The sequence below is a fragment of the Sorex araneus genome, chromosome 5, assembly GCF_027595985.1.
Source record: "Sorex araneus isolate mSorAra2 chromosome 5, mSorAra2.pri, whole genome shotgun sequence".
NCBI lineage: Eukaryota > Metazoa > Chordata > Mammalia > Eulipotyphla > Soricidae > Sorex > Sorex araneus.
In genome coordinates this window covers 145,119,885-145,130,070 of record NC_073306.1, presented here as the reverse complement: position 1 = coordinate 145,130,070, position 10,186 = coordinate 145,119,885, and the positions used below count along the sequence as shown (strand labels likewise).

The following is a 10,186-nucleotide window of genomic DNA, read 5'->3' as shown; positions in this document are numbered from 1 at the left end:
CAGTCGTTGGTCTTCATTCTGCCCAAGGCCCCTGTGTGAGGGCCCTGGCCAGGCCTCACTCTGGGTGTCAGGAGGAGACAGGAAGCGCCTGTCTCTGGGGTGATGGCCCCAGCGCCAGCTCCATGCCTGCTGCCCTCCCGGAGAACATGGGGGGCCTCACCGGCTCCCCAGCCTGCAGATAACCTGCATCACTGTCCCTGGCTGTCCTGCCGACCGCTGCTCTGGCTCATCAATGATTTGCAGTGACGGGGAGTTTGGGATGTTTCTGTGTATGTTTCTAGTCATCCTTGTCCCCACTGGTGGAGGTCCAGGGCTAGTCCTCCCAGAGCAAACCTCTGTCCGTTCCTCCCCCCTCCCACCGTTGCCCAGTCAGAGTCATCTTCTCATTTCTTGCCAGCCTGTTTGTTTCCACCCCACGGAGGTGAAAGCAACCCATATCACTGTCCTGCCTTGTACTTGGTCCCCCAGGCCCCAACCCTGGCCCTAGGGCTCCTTTTGTCTTTGTCATGGCAGCATAATATTCCAGGGGGCACGCTGATCTCTGCTTCCTCGCCTGTCATTACCTGTCGCTGGGGCTTAGAGCGGGTTCCATGCTCTGGCTGCTGGGGTGATGTGCTTGGAATGTGGGGTGCAGACCTCCAGTTCCAGTGAGGGATTCATAGCCCACAGCTTCTTGTCTGTAAGTGGATTCCCAGCTCAGGGGATTTCCTTTTTTTTAAATTTTGATTTGGGAGTCACTTGCAGCTCAGTGCTCAGGAGTGCTCTGGCGGTGTTTGAGGACACCGTGTAGAGTTGGGGTGAACCCGGGCTCCTGTATGCAGAGCTATGGCCAGCCTGTGCCGCTCCCCTGCCCTCTCTCTGCGGCTGTCTTCCCAAGGACCCTCCACACTCACCTTCCCACCCACCGGGCCCAGCTCCACACACTCCTTGATTCTGTTCTGTGAAAAAATGTACCTGTTTATGTGTCCCCAGGGCTGGAAAGTAGAGTGTGTTTGTAGAGTGGAGAGGCAGGCGCACGGGTGTCACCCTTCGAAGGTCACTGCAGTCCCCCAGCACCCATGAAACGTGTTCGGGGTCGTGCTCTCCTGGCCCCTCAAGAACGGGGCGACCGGATTCCTTGGGCCTGGAAGTGGCTGGAATCTGCTCCGTCAGGGCACCCCCGGGCGGGGCCGCAGCTGTCTGCCTTGCTCTGGGGTGGGTCTGGGTGACGCCAGGCTGCTGAGGGTGTCCCTGCGTGTAGGGCATGCTGTTGGCTTGTCTTAGGGCTGTTTTTTTTTTTTTTTAAACCTTGAGTCTAAAAGATTCTCTCATGCGTTTCTAGAAGCTTCCTGCTCTACTGGAGTCAGGCCAGTGCACTGGAACTCTGTGCATCTGTGCTCAGTGAGTATGGCCGAGGTTAAGGCGTACCTGGATTTGCTCTCTGACACCATATAGGTTTCCCCAAGACCCTCCGGAGTGATCCCGAGCACAGGGCCAGGAGTAAGTCCTAAGCACTGTCGAATGTTAACCCAAAGTTAAAAAAAAAAAAGCCCAGAGCCAGTGGAGGCCTAAAAATGAGCCCCGTGCAGGCGCGCCCCACCATGCTGTTCCCGCACCATCCTGAGGACTGCCTGGCCCCCTCCAGCTCCATCCGTGTGGCTCTCGTGGCCCCTGGCCCCCTGAGCACTTCAGGCCGCCTTGGGCTTCTGAGTGGTTTGAATGAAGTCAGGGCTGAGATGCAGGGAGGGCGCTGGCCTTCATGTCGCCAACCTGGATTGGATTCCCAGCACTCAGAGGGTCCCCTGAGCCCCGCAAGGAGTGAACCCTCAGCAGAGCCAGGAGTCAGCCCAGAGCACTGCCGGGTTGGTCCCCAAACAAAATATGGTTGAGTGAAGTCAGGTGGCCCCGGTGCCCAGAGAGCACTGCTCGGGAGTGATGGGACACCCCCTTGGCGGTGCTCTGCAGGGCCGGCTGTCGCCCTCATTGCCCGGCCGGCACACAGCAGCCCCCCACCTCTGCCAAAATCCTGTAGCATATCCTGTATTTGGCACAGTGCCATCCTTTTGCCCACCCCAAAACCCCCAGCAGCCTGTGGGGGCGCTGCCCTGCCCATGGCAGTGGGTGCCCAGTCAGAGACCAGCGATCAGCTACTGATGGGACTGGGTGAGGCTCCAGCTCAGACGCTGGTCAGACATGCCCTAAGCCGAGGACCCCACCCGGCCCCCCACAGATGAGGGGTTCTTCTGAGATCTGCAGCCTGGGAAGCCGGTGGCTCTACCAGGCTGACGTGTGGGGGCACCACATCTCCACAGGGTCTGGGCAGGGCCCAGGGAGGCTGCTCTGAGCCCACCACCCCGGGTAGGGGTGAGCTCATGCTCACTTTGGTTTCACGTTGCAGGCCCCTCCCCGACACCTGATTGGGACTCTGGACCAGCTGCTGGCTCCCACTGCAGCCCCTCAGCCTGTGGTCCTGCCCCTCCACCCTCCCTCTCCAGGCTGCTCCTGCCTCCATGTCATTTTCGGGGCTCCGGGGATCTCCTTCAGCCATCAAGTTGGGAGAGGATGCAGCTTCCCTGGACCTGCCTTTTGGAGTGCTGCCTGGGGCCGCACATCAGAAACACCCTCCCCCCACCACCTCCGGTTGGAAGTGTGGGGCAGGGGCTGGGAGATGGTATCTTGCAGACCCCCAAAGGTTGCAATTTCCTCCTGGAGGTGAGTGTGGCTTCCTGGGTGGATGGAGCTCCCTCCTGAGGTTGGAGAGGTAGGATTTGGGGATCAGCTATTGCATGGTAGGGAATCTTCTAGAACTTTTTACTGCTTTTTCTTTTCTTTTTTTTTTTTTTTTGCAGTGCCAGGGATTAGACTGATAAGGCAAGTGTTCTGCTGAGCTATATCCCTGGCTAAGAACTTCTGTAGCTTTTAGGGAACTGGAGAAATAGCACAGCGGGTAGGGCGTTTGCCTTGCACTCGGCTGACCCAGGTTCGATTCCCAGCATCCCATATGGTCCCCTGAGCACCGCCAGGGGTAATTCCTGAGTGCATGAGCCAGGAGTAACCCCTGTGCATCACCAGGTGTGACCCATAAAGCAAAAAAAAAAAAAAAAAAAAAAAAAACTTCTGTAGCTTTTATTTTTATTTTTTTTGCTTTTTGGGTCACACCTGGCGATGCACAGGAGTCACACCTGGCGATGCACAGGAGTCACTCCTGGCTCTGCACTCAGGAATTACCCCTGGCCGTGCTCAGGGGACCATATGAGATGCTGGGATTCGAACCCGGGTCGGCCATGTGCAAGGCAAACGCCCTACCCGCTGTGCTATTTCTCCAGCCCCTTCTGTAGCTTTTAAAAGATACGCATGGGGTGGTAGGGAGAGGCTTTGAGAGGGGGGCCCCAAGTCAGTGAAGTGGTTGCTCTGGTGAAGGGTGTGGGAACCCTCTCATTGACAGCATTGTAAATCATAGGGACTAAAATAAAATTTAAGACACCAGAGCTGGAGCAATAGTACCGCTGCAGGGCACTTGCCTTGCACACAGCCGACTCATTTTCAATCCCCAGCACCACATATGAGCCCCGCCGGAGTCATCCTTGAGCGCACAGCATGGAGGCAGCCCTGAGCACTGCCGGGCGTGGCTCCCAGCTAAAAGAAAAACCAAAAACCGCTCAGGGACTCGGGGCCAGGAAAGTAGCTTACTTATCTGGCATGTGCAGTGCCCAGGGCCTCAAGCCCCCCAACAAAGCTGAGTAAATGAAGGCACTGCTGCAGGGGGTGCATCTCCGACCCCAGCCCTGTGTGGCTGAGCAGGTGGGCCTGGCGCTCTGCCGAGCTCTGGGGCCGGCCCTTTGCCCCTGGTGCGGAGAAAGTGAAGCGCATCTCCAGCCACCTGCAGCCATGCTGTGCTGCCCTGGGCAAAGGTCACTCCCAGCACCCCACCTGGTGTCCGCGCTCATGGCACCGGAACCCCAAGGCAGCAGGGAGACCCTGAGGGGGAGAAGAGGCCCAGAGCCCCTCCTGAGAGCGCCCCAGACCCGCCTGCTCCCCCAGGGAAGGTTCCCTGTAGGCGCCCATGGGAGCACCTCCCTCCCCAAGCGCAGGGCTGCCCCTCAAAGGTTTCCCTTTTCTTGTTTTTGACTTTGGGCCACACCAGGCAGTGCCAGGCTCGGGGGATCCTCTGCAGTGCCAGGATGGAACGAGGGTCCGCCGTACGCCAGGGAGCTGTCCTAGGCGCTGTCCTGTCATTCCGGCCCCGCGGACTGCTTCCCCCTCACCATTGGCTCACCTGAATCTTGGGGCCTGTGCCCCAGGGGCTGCCACATGGGAGACAGGTTTTGGGGTGTGGGGGGGGACAAGGCTCCTTCCTAGAGAGACGGTGCAGTTCCAAGCAAATCGCTGTGCGGAGTAAGTAGCTTGCCCAGAAAACCACAGTGAAGGCTCCCGCCCACTCTTCCCTGTTGCGGAAGCTCTTCTCCGTGTCATCGTCTAAGAGGCCAGAAAATGTGGAGTCTCGGGACAGCAGAAGAGGGGAGAAGCAAGGGTGGCGTGGGCATGGCCTCTCCCTGGACAGGAGGTGAGTCTGCTGTCCGGGGTGGGGGGTCTCACTCCAAATCATGTGGCCTGACTGTCCAGAGTGGCAACTTGGGTGTCAAAGCGCCTAGTTCAGCCCTCGCCTGCGCGGGGCAGCTGTGAGGCCTTGGCAGTTTTCCTGGCAGGGCCTGTTTCTCTGACACGGGTGAGGATGAACACGAGTGAAACTGGGGAGAGTGGGGTAAGCCCCAGAGTGACACACACACACACACACACACACACACACACACACAAAACCCAGGGGGGGGGGTCGCCCCAGGGTGCCTGCGGTGTTTTGGCTCAGCGTGGAGGGGACATCCAGGGGGACATGGCCGAGTCCCAGGTGGCCATCTCTCCTGACAAGTGTGAAGGAGGCCCTGACCTGGCTCCTCTGGGCCTGTCCCTAAGGCGCGCGTGTGCTTTGCAATGACGGCCACACCCGCAGAAAGTTGGGGTTCCCTGAGGCCACAGGTGCTCTGCCGAGGTTCCTCTGGGGTCTGCCCTTGGTATGGCCAGACCAAGAACCCACGAGGGACACTGAGGGGAGAGCCCGGTGCTCCCCATGACCGGGGTTCCTGGGACATCCCCCTCCTACATGGGAGGTGCCACATGCCTCCGAGACCTGGGGAGGGGTGGTCTGGCTGGGGGCATGGCCACTGCACCCCAGCCTGTGCCCAGCCCCACACAGGCAGCTGGAGGCCAATGCGTGCGCTCGCCAGCAAGCCAGGGGGCACCCCCGTCTGCCCCAGCCTCGTCCCTCTGGGTCAGGTGAGTGACCCCCGGGCTCTGGCGGGGCTGGGAACAGCTGCCCCTTGTCATGGTGGCGGTTGGAGCGCGGCCTGGGCGACTCCTTAACCCCATCAGGAGGCACAGCCCGGCTTTTCCTCGCGACCCTTCAAGCACGGAGCTCTGCAGGGCCCAGCAGAGGGAAGCGACTTCAGACCGCCCCCCCACCCACCCGCCCAACTCGCAGGTCACCGCCTCCGTCCGGATCCTTCCTCCCCGAGGCCCACAGTGGGCAGAGCCCCGGCCGACGCCGGGCGGGCGCGTGCCAAGCCGGTCCCCTCTCCCCATGGGCAGCTCCGTCCCTGCCGTAGAGGTGGGCGCCACTCGCCCCGGCTGCGGGCGGAGGATCGGGCACGGCGCCGGGCACCGTTTAACTCGAGGAGGGCGACGTCAGAGACAGAGTGGAGGCACGGCGCCCATCGACGCGCTCGGCGCTCGGCTGCCCGCGCCTGCCGCCCGCGCGCGCCCGCCCTCCCGGCCACCTCCCACTGCCAAGATGGCCGCGGGCGGAGCCGGCCAGGTGAGGGGGCCCCTGGCAGCTCCTCTCGGCGCCGCGCGGCCCTCCGCAGGGCAAGGGTGGGCGACGCCGCCCCGGGGGCCGCGGCGAGCGAGCCGGAAGAGGGGCGGCGGAGCGAGCTCGAGGAGCAGAGGCGGCGCGGAGGGCACGGCAGCCCGGGCGGAAGCGCGCGGCAGCCGGAAGGAGGCGGGGCGCGGCCAGCGGGGGCGGGGCCAGAGTGATGAGGGCGGGGAGAGCGCGCCGGGGGCGGGGCCGCTGGTGGGGCGGGGCCGCGGGCGCGCGCCGCGGCCGCTGGTGCTCGCGGGCGGCTCGCGCCCACCTGCTCGTCGGGTCGCTGCGCCCGGCTCTCGGCCGCACGAGTCGCGGGTCCCCGGGCCTGGGCTGCGGGCTCGCGGGCCCCGAGGATGGCGTCCGGGCCGCGCTGACTCCGGTACGCGAGGGTGCGGGGCGCGGGCGGGCGTGGACCTGGGGCGCGGGGCTGCGGCCTCGGGGTCCGCGCGCGCCGACCCCGAACTTGGCCAAAGTTTCTCAGGGGGCCGCGGCCGGCTCGGAGCGCGCAACCGCCGTCCCCCGCCTGGCCCCGCGCGCCGCGGCAGCTCCTCCACCCGAGACCCCCGTCCCGGGCGCGCCCTGGACTCTCCGTGTCCACTTTGAACCTGGACTCAGTCTCCCTCTGGGCCCTGCGCGTGCCTCTCATCCATCTCCACCTGCGACCCCGTGGCCCTGACTCCACCCACCCCGTGCTGCCCTCCACATCTTGGGGATCCCCACCTCATGACCCCCCCACGGGGCATGAATCCCCCCAACCTGGAAACCCCAAGTCCCTCCCGGGTTCTAGAGCCCCAGTCCCCGTCTTCCCGGGAACTCCGTCCCTGAGCTGTGTGCCCGCCTTCTCTGATCCCCAGAATCAGCTTGGGGACACCCCATCCCCCAGACTTGGGAGACCCCTGCAGCAGAGGGCAGCCTGTGTGGTGGGCGTGCCCCGGGGACCCTGCTGACTCAGTCCCCCACCAGGGCCGGTGGCTGTGGCATTGCTGCAGGCACAGTTGTTTCAGCTGCTGAGGCCTCTGGAGGCCTGGCACAGGGCCTCAGGACCCAGGACCTCTTCCATTCTCGGGCAGTCCTGGTGCTCCGTGGAGGAGGTGTGGCTGGGGGCTCTGTGGCCACCGATGCTAGCAGCCTCCGCACTCCTGGCTTCTCTTCCAGCATGGATTCTTACTCCCCGATTCTTACTTAACCTCCTAGAGCACCTTTGAGCACTTGAGCTTGGGGGCTCAGAAGCCTCCGCCCCGGGTAGACCTGTCTGGGCAGGGATCAGGATCTACTGATGCTCCGGTCTGGCTCTGCCCCTTCAAGTGGGTGGATGGTCAGGGAGGCCAGGCCTGGCAGTGTCACTTCACTTACCTCCCGGGCTCTGGGCTGTGCGAGCTCCTCTGGCTGCCCCCAGCCCACCCTCTGTTCGCTCCTGCCTCAGTTTCCTTCCTGTGCCTCCTGCACGGCCTCCCCCAGACCTGGCACCTGCCTGTCCTCTGGAGAGGCCTCGGGTTGAGGACCAGGCTGTACCCCAGGGGGTGCCACACTCCAGCCTCAGCCCTGGGCAGGATGCTGTGGGTGCCTCGGGCCGTGGGAGTGGAGTTGGCGTCTGCTCGCCTCCTGGGGACGCAGGCGGGTGTGTGTCGGTCTCGGGCTGCAGGTGTCTGGTGACAAGGTGCCGGGCTGGCTCCTTTTGAGATGGGGAAGTTGTGGGCCCTGGGGTGGTGCCGAGTGGCTGCCCAGCCCGGCCTACTGATGCAAATGAGTTGCTAAAATTGTGGGTCTGAGCCGGCTGGCCCTGCCCGCTGCCTTGGGGAAGAAAAACAGCCCAGCCGGCACCTTCCGCGGCCACCTCCCGCCGTGGCTCGCTTGCTGTGGGCTCCTTCCCCTCGCCCGGGCCCTGCCTGATGCCGTGGCTCTGCCGCTGTCCCCGGGTCACTGCTGGAGCTGACACACAGAGGAAGCTGCGTTTCCCTTCGTGGCTGTCACGGACCCCGGGGGCCTGCGTCCTCCACTTTTCCAGGGTCCCACCCCTGAGAGTGCCCGGGCGCTGCGTCAGGCCTGGAGCTGGGGCCGCAGGGTCCCGGGGGGCTGAGCCCAGGGTTCTTGTCGCAAATCCTGTGCTCCCGCCTTACTGCCGGTTTTATTTGGCAGGGGAGTGGGCGCTGTGCTGTTTAGAGGGGGTCCGGTGATGGCGCCCAGATGGGCCCTTGGGAGCGAACGGCACTGCCCTGCCTGGAGCGAGCCTGAGGTACGCAGGTTGGGCTCTCGTGGCGGGGGCTGTGTGGGGTGGGCTCTCGTGGTCAGGGGTATGCAGGTGTGAGGGGACATTGTCAGGTGGGGACGGAGCAGCGTGGTGCCTGGTTTGCACATGCTGCAGTCTTACCTGCAGGGCCACACCCGGCACTCACCTGGCCGCCCTCAGGGGCCTCCCGCACACCCGAGCCCAGAGCCAGGAGTAGCCCCCAGCCCCAAACCAGAGCACCCCACAGAAGGCTTCACCCCGCGTCCTGTGCCCGGGCCATTCTCTGCACGCGGGCTCGAGGTCCCGGGGATGCAGTGGCGGGCTGTCAGTGATGTGCCCTCCGGGAGGGTCTCTGACAAGCTTGGATTGCCGAGGGAAGCCTGGCGGTGCTCGGTGGTCCTGTTAGCCCCCAGAGAGTTCTTCTTCCCAGAGCATCCCCCCTCCCAATTCCTGAAGGCTCCCCTGGAAACATGGTCCCCGAGACCCGGAGAGAATGACGGGGGTTGCCAGGGAGAGGGGCTGGGGTCCCTGCTGGGAGAGGGCGGAGAAGGGCTGTGTGTCTGCGGGAAGACTCGGACTCCTCCTGGAGAGCGGGGAGGGGGCTCAGCCCAGGTCACTGCTGCCCCCGCCCTCCCCGATGATGCTATCTAGGGAATTAGCACGGCTGGGGCCTCCTCTGCTTGTTTTTTTTTTTTTTTTAATTAGAGAATCACTGTGAGGTACAGTTACAGATTTCAGATTTTTGTGCTTGCGTTTCAGTCATACAATGATCAAGTGCCCATCCCTCCACCAGTGCCCATTTTCCACCACCAATGGTCTAGCATCCCTCCCACCACCCCCACCCCACCCCGCCTCTGTGGCAGGGCATTCCCTTTTGCTCTCTCTCTCCTTTTGGGTGTTGTGGTTTGCAGTAGAGGTATTGAGTGGCCATCATGTTCGTCTGTAGTCTACTTTCAGCCCGCATCTCCCATCCTGACCGGGCCCTCCTAGCACCCTTTACTTGGTGGTCCTTTCTCTATCTGAACTGCTTTTCCCCAGCATGCGAGGCCGACTTCTAAGCTGTGGAATAATCCTCCTGGTACTTATCTCTACTATTCTTGGGTGTTAGTCTCCCATTCTGTTACTTTATATTCCACAGATGAGTGCGATCTTTCTGTGTCTGTCCCTCTCTTTCTGACTCATTTCACTTAGCATGATACTTTCAATGTTGATCCACTTATATGCAAATTTCATGACTTGATCTTTTCTAACAGCTGCATAGTATTCCATTGTGTAGATGTACCAAAGTTTCTTTAACCAGTCATCTGTTCTTGGGCACTCGGGTTTTTTCCAGATTCTGGCTATAGTAAACAGTGCTGCAATGAACATACAAGTGCAGATGTCATTTCTACTTTTTTGCCTCTCCGGGACATATTCCCAGAAGTGGTATTGCTGCGTCAAATGGGAGCTCAAATTCTAATGTTTTAAGAAGCATCCACACTGTTTTCCAAAAGGGCTGAACCCGTTGGCATTATCACCAGCAGTGAAGGAGGGTCCCTTTCTCCCCACATCCATGCCAACACCGGTTGCTTTTGTTCTTTCGGATGTGGGCCAGTCTCTGTGGTGTGAGATGATACCTCACTATTTTGATCTGCATCTCCCTGATGATTAGTGATGAGGAGCATTTTCTCATGGTCCTATTGGCCAGTCAGATTTCTTCCTGGAGAAAGTTTCTCTTCATTTCATCGCCATATTTTCTGATGGGGTTGGATGTTTTCTTTCTGTAGAGTTGAACCAGTGCCTTGTAAATCCTTGATATCAACCCCTTATCTGATGGGTATTGGGCGAATATCCTGTCCCATTCTGTAGACTGTCTTTGTATTCTGGTCTCTGTATCTTTTGAGGTGCAGAAGCTTCTCAGTTTAAGATAGTCCCATTTGTTTATCTGTTTCCACTTGCTTGGCCAGTGGAGTATCTCCTTTAAAGATTCCTTTAGCTTCAGTATCATGAAGGGTTTTGCCGACCTTTTCTTCAATGTACCTTATGGATTCTGATCTGATGTTGAGGTCTTCAATCCATTTTAATCT

At 61.0% G+C, this 10,186-nt stretch overlaps 1 protein-coding gene across 3 annotated transcripts in view; it reads left to right on the top strand.

Moving 5' to 3' along the window:
- Positions 1-5,750: 5,750 nt before the first annotated feature.
- Positions 5,751-10,186, top strand: part of TBC1D14 (TBC1 domain family member 14) — a 48,828-nt gene continuing 44,392 nt past the window's right edge. The window contains exons 1-2 of one of the 3 annotated variants that reach the window (XM_055138365.1): positions 6,172-6,272; positions 8,030-8,126. The gene's annotated coding sequence lies outside the window, so the exon portion shown is untranslated. Of the gene's footprint in view, positions 5,846-6,125; positions 6,273-8,029; positions 8,127-10,186 lie in introns of those variants that run through there. The other 2 variants (XM_055138366.1, XM_055138367.1) reach the window with 2 other exon arrangements.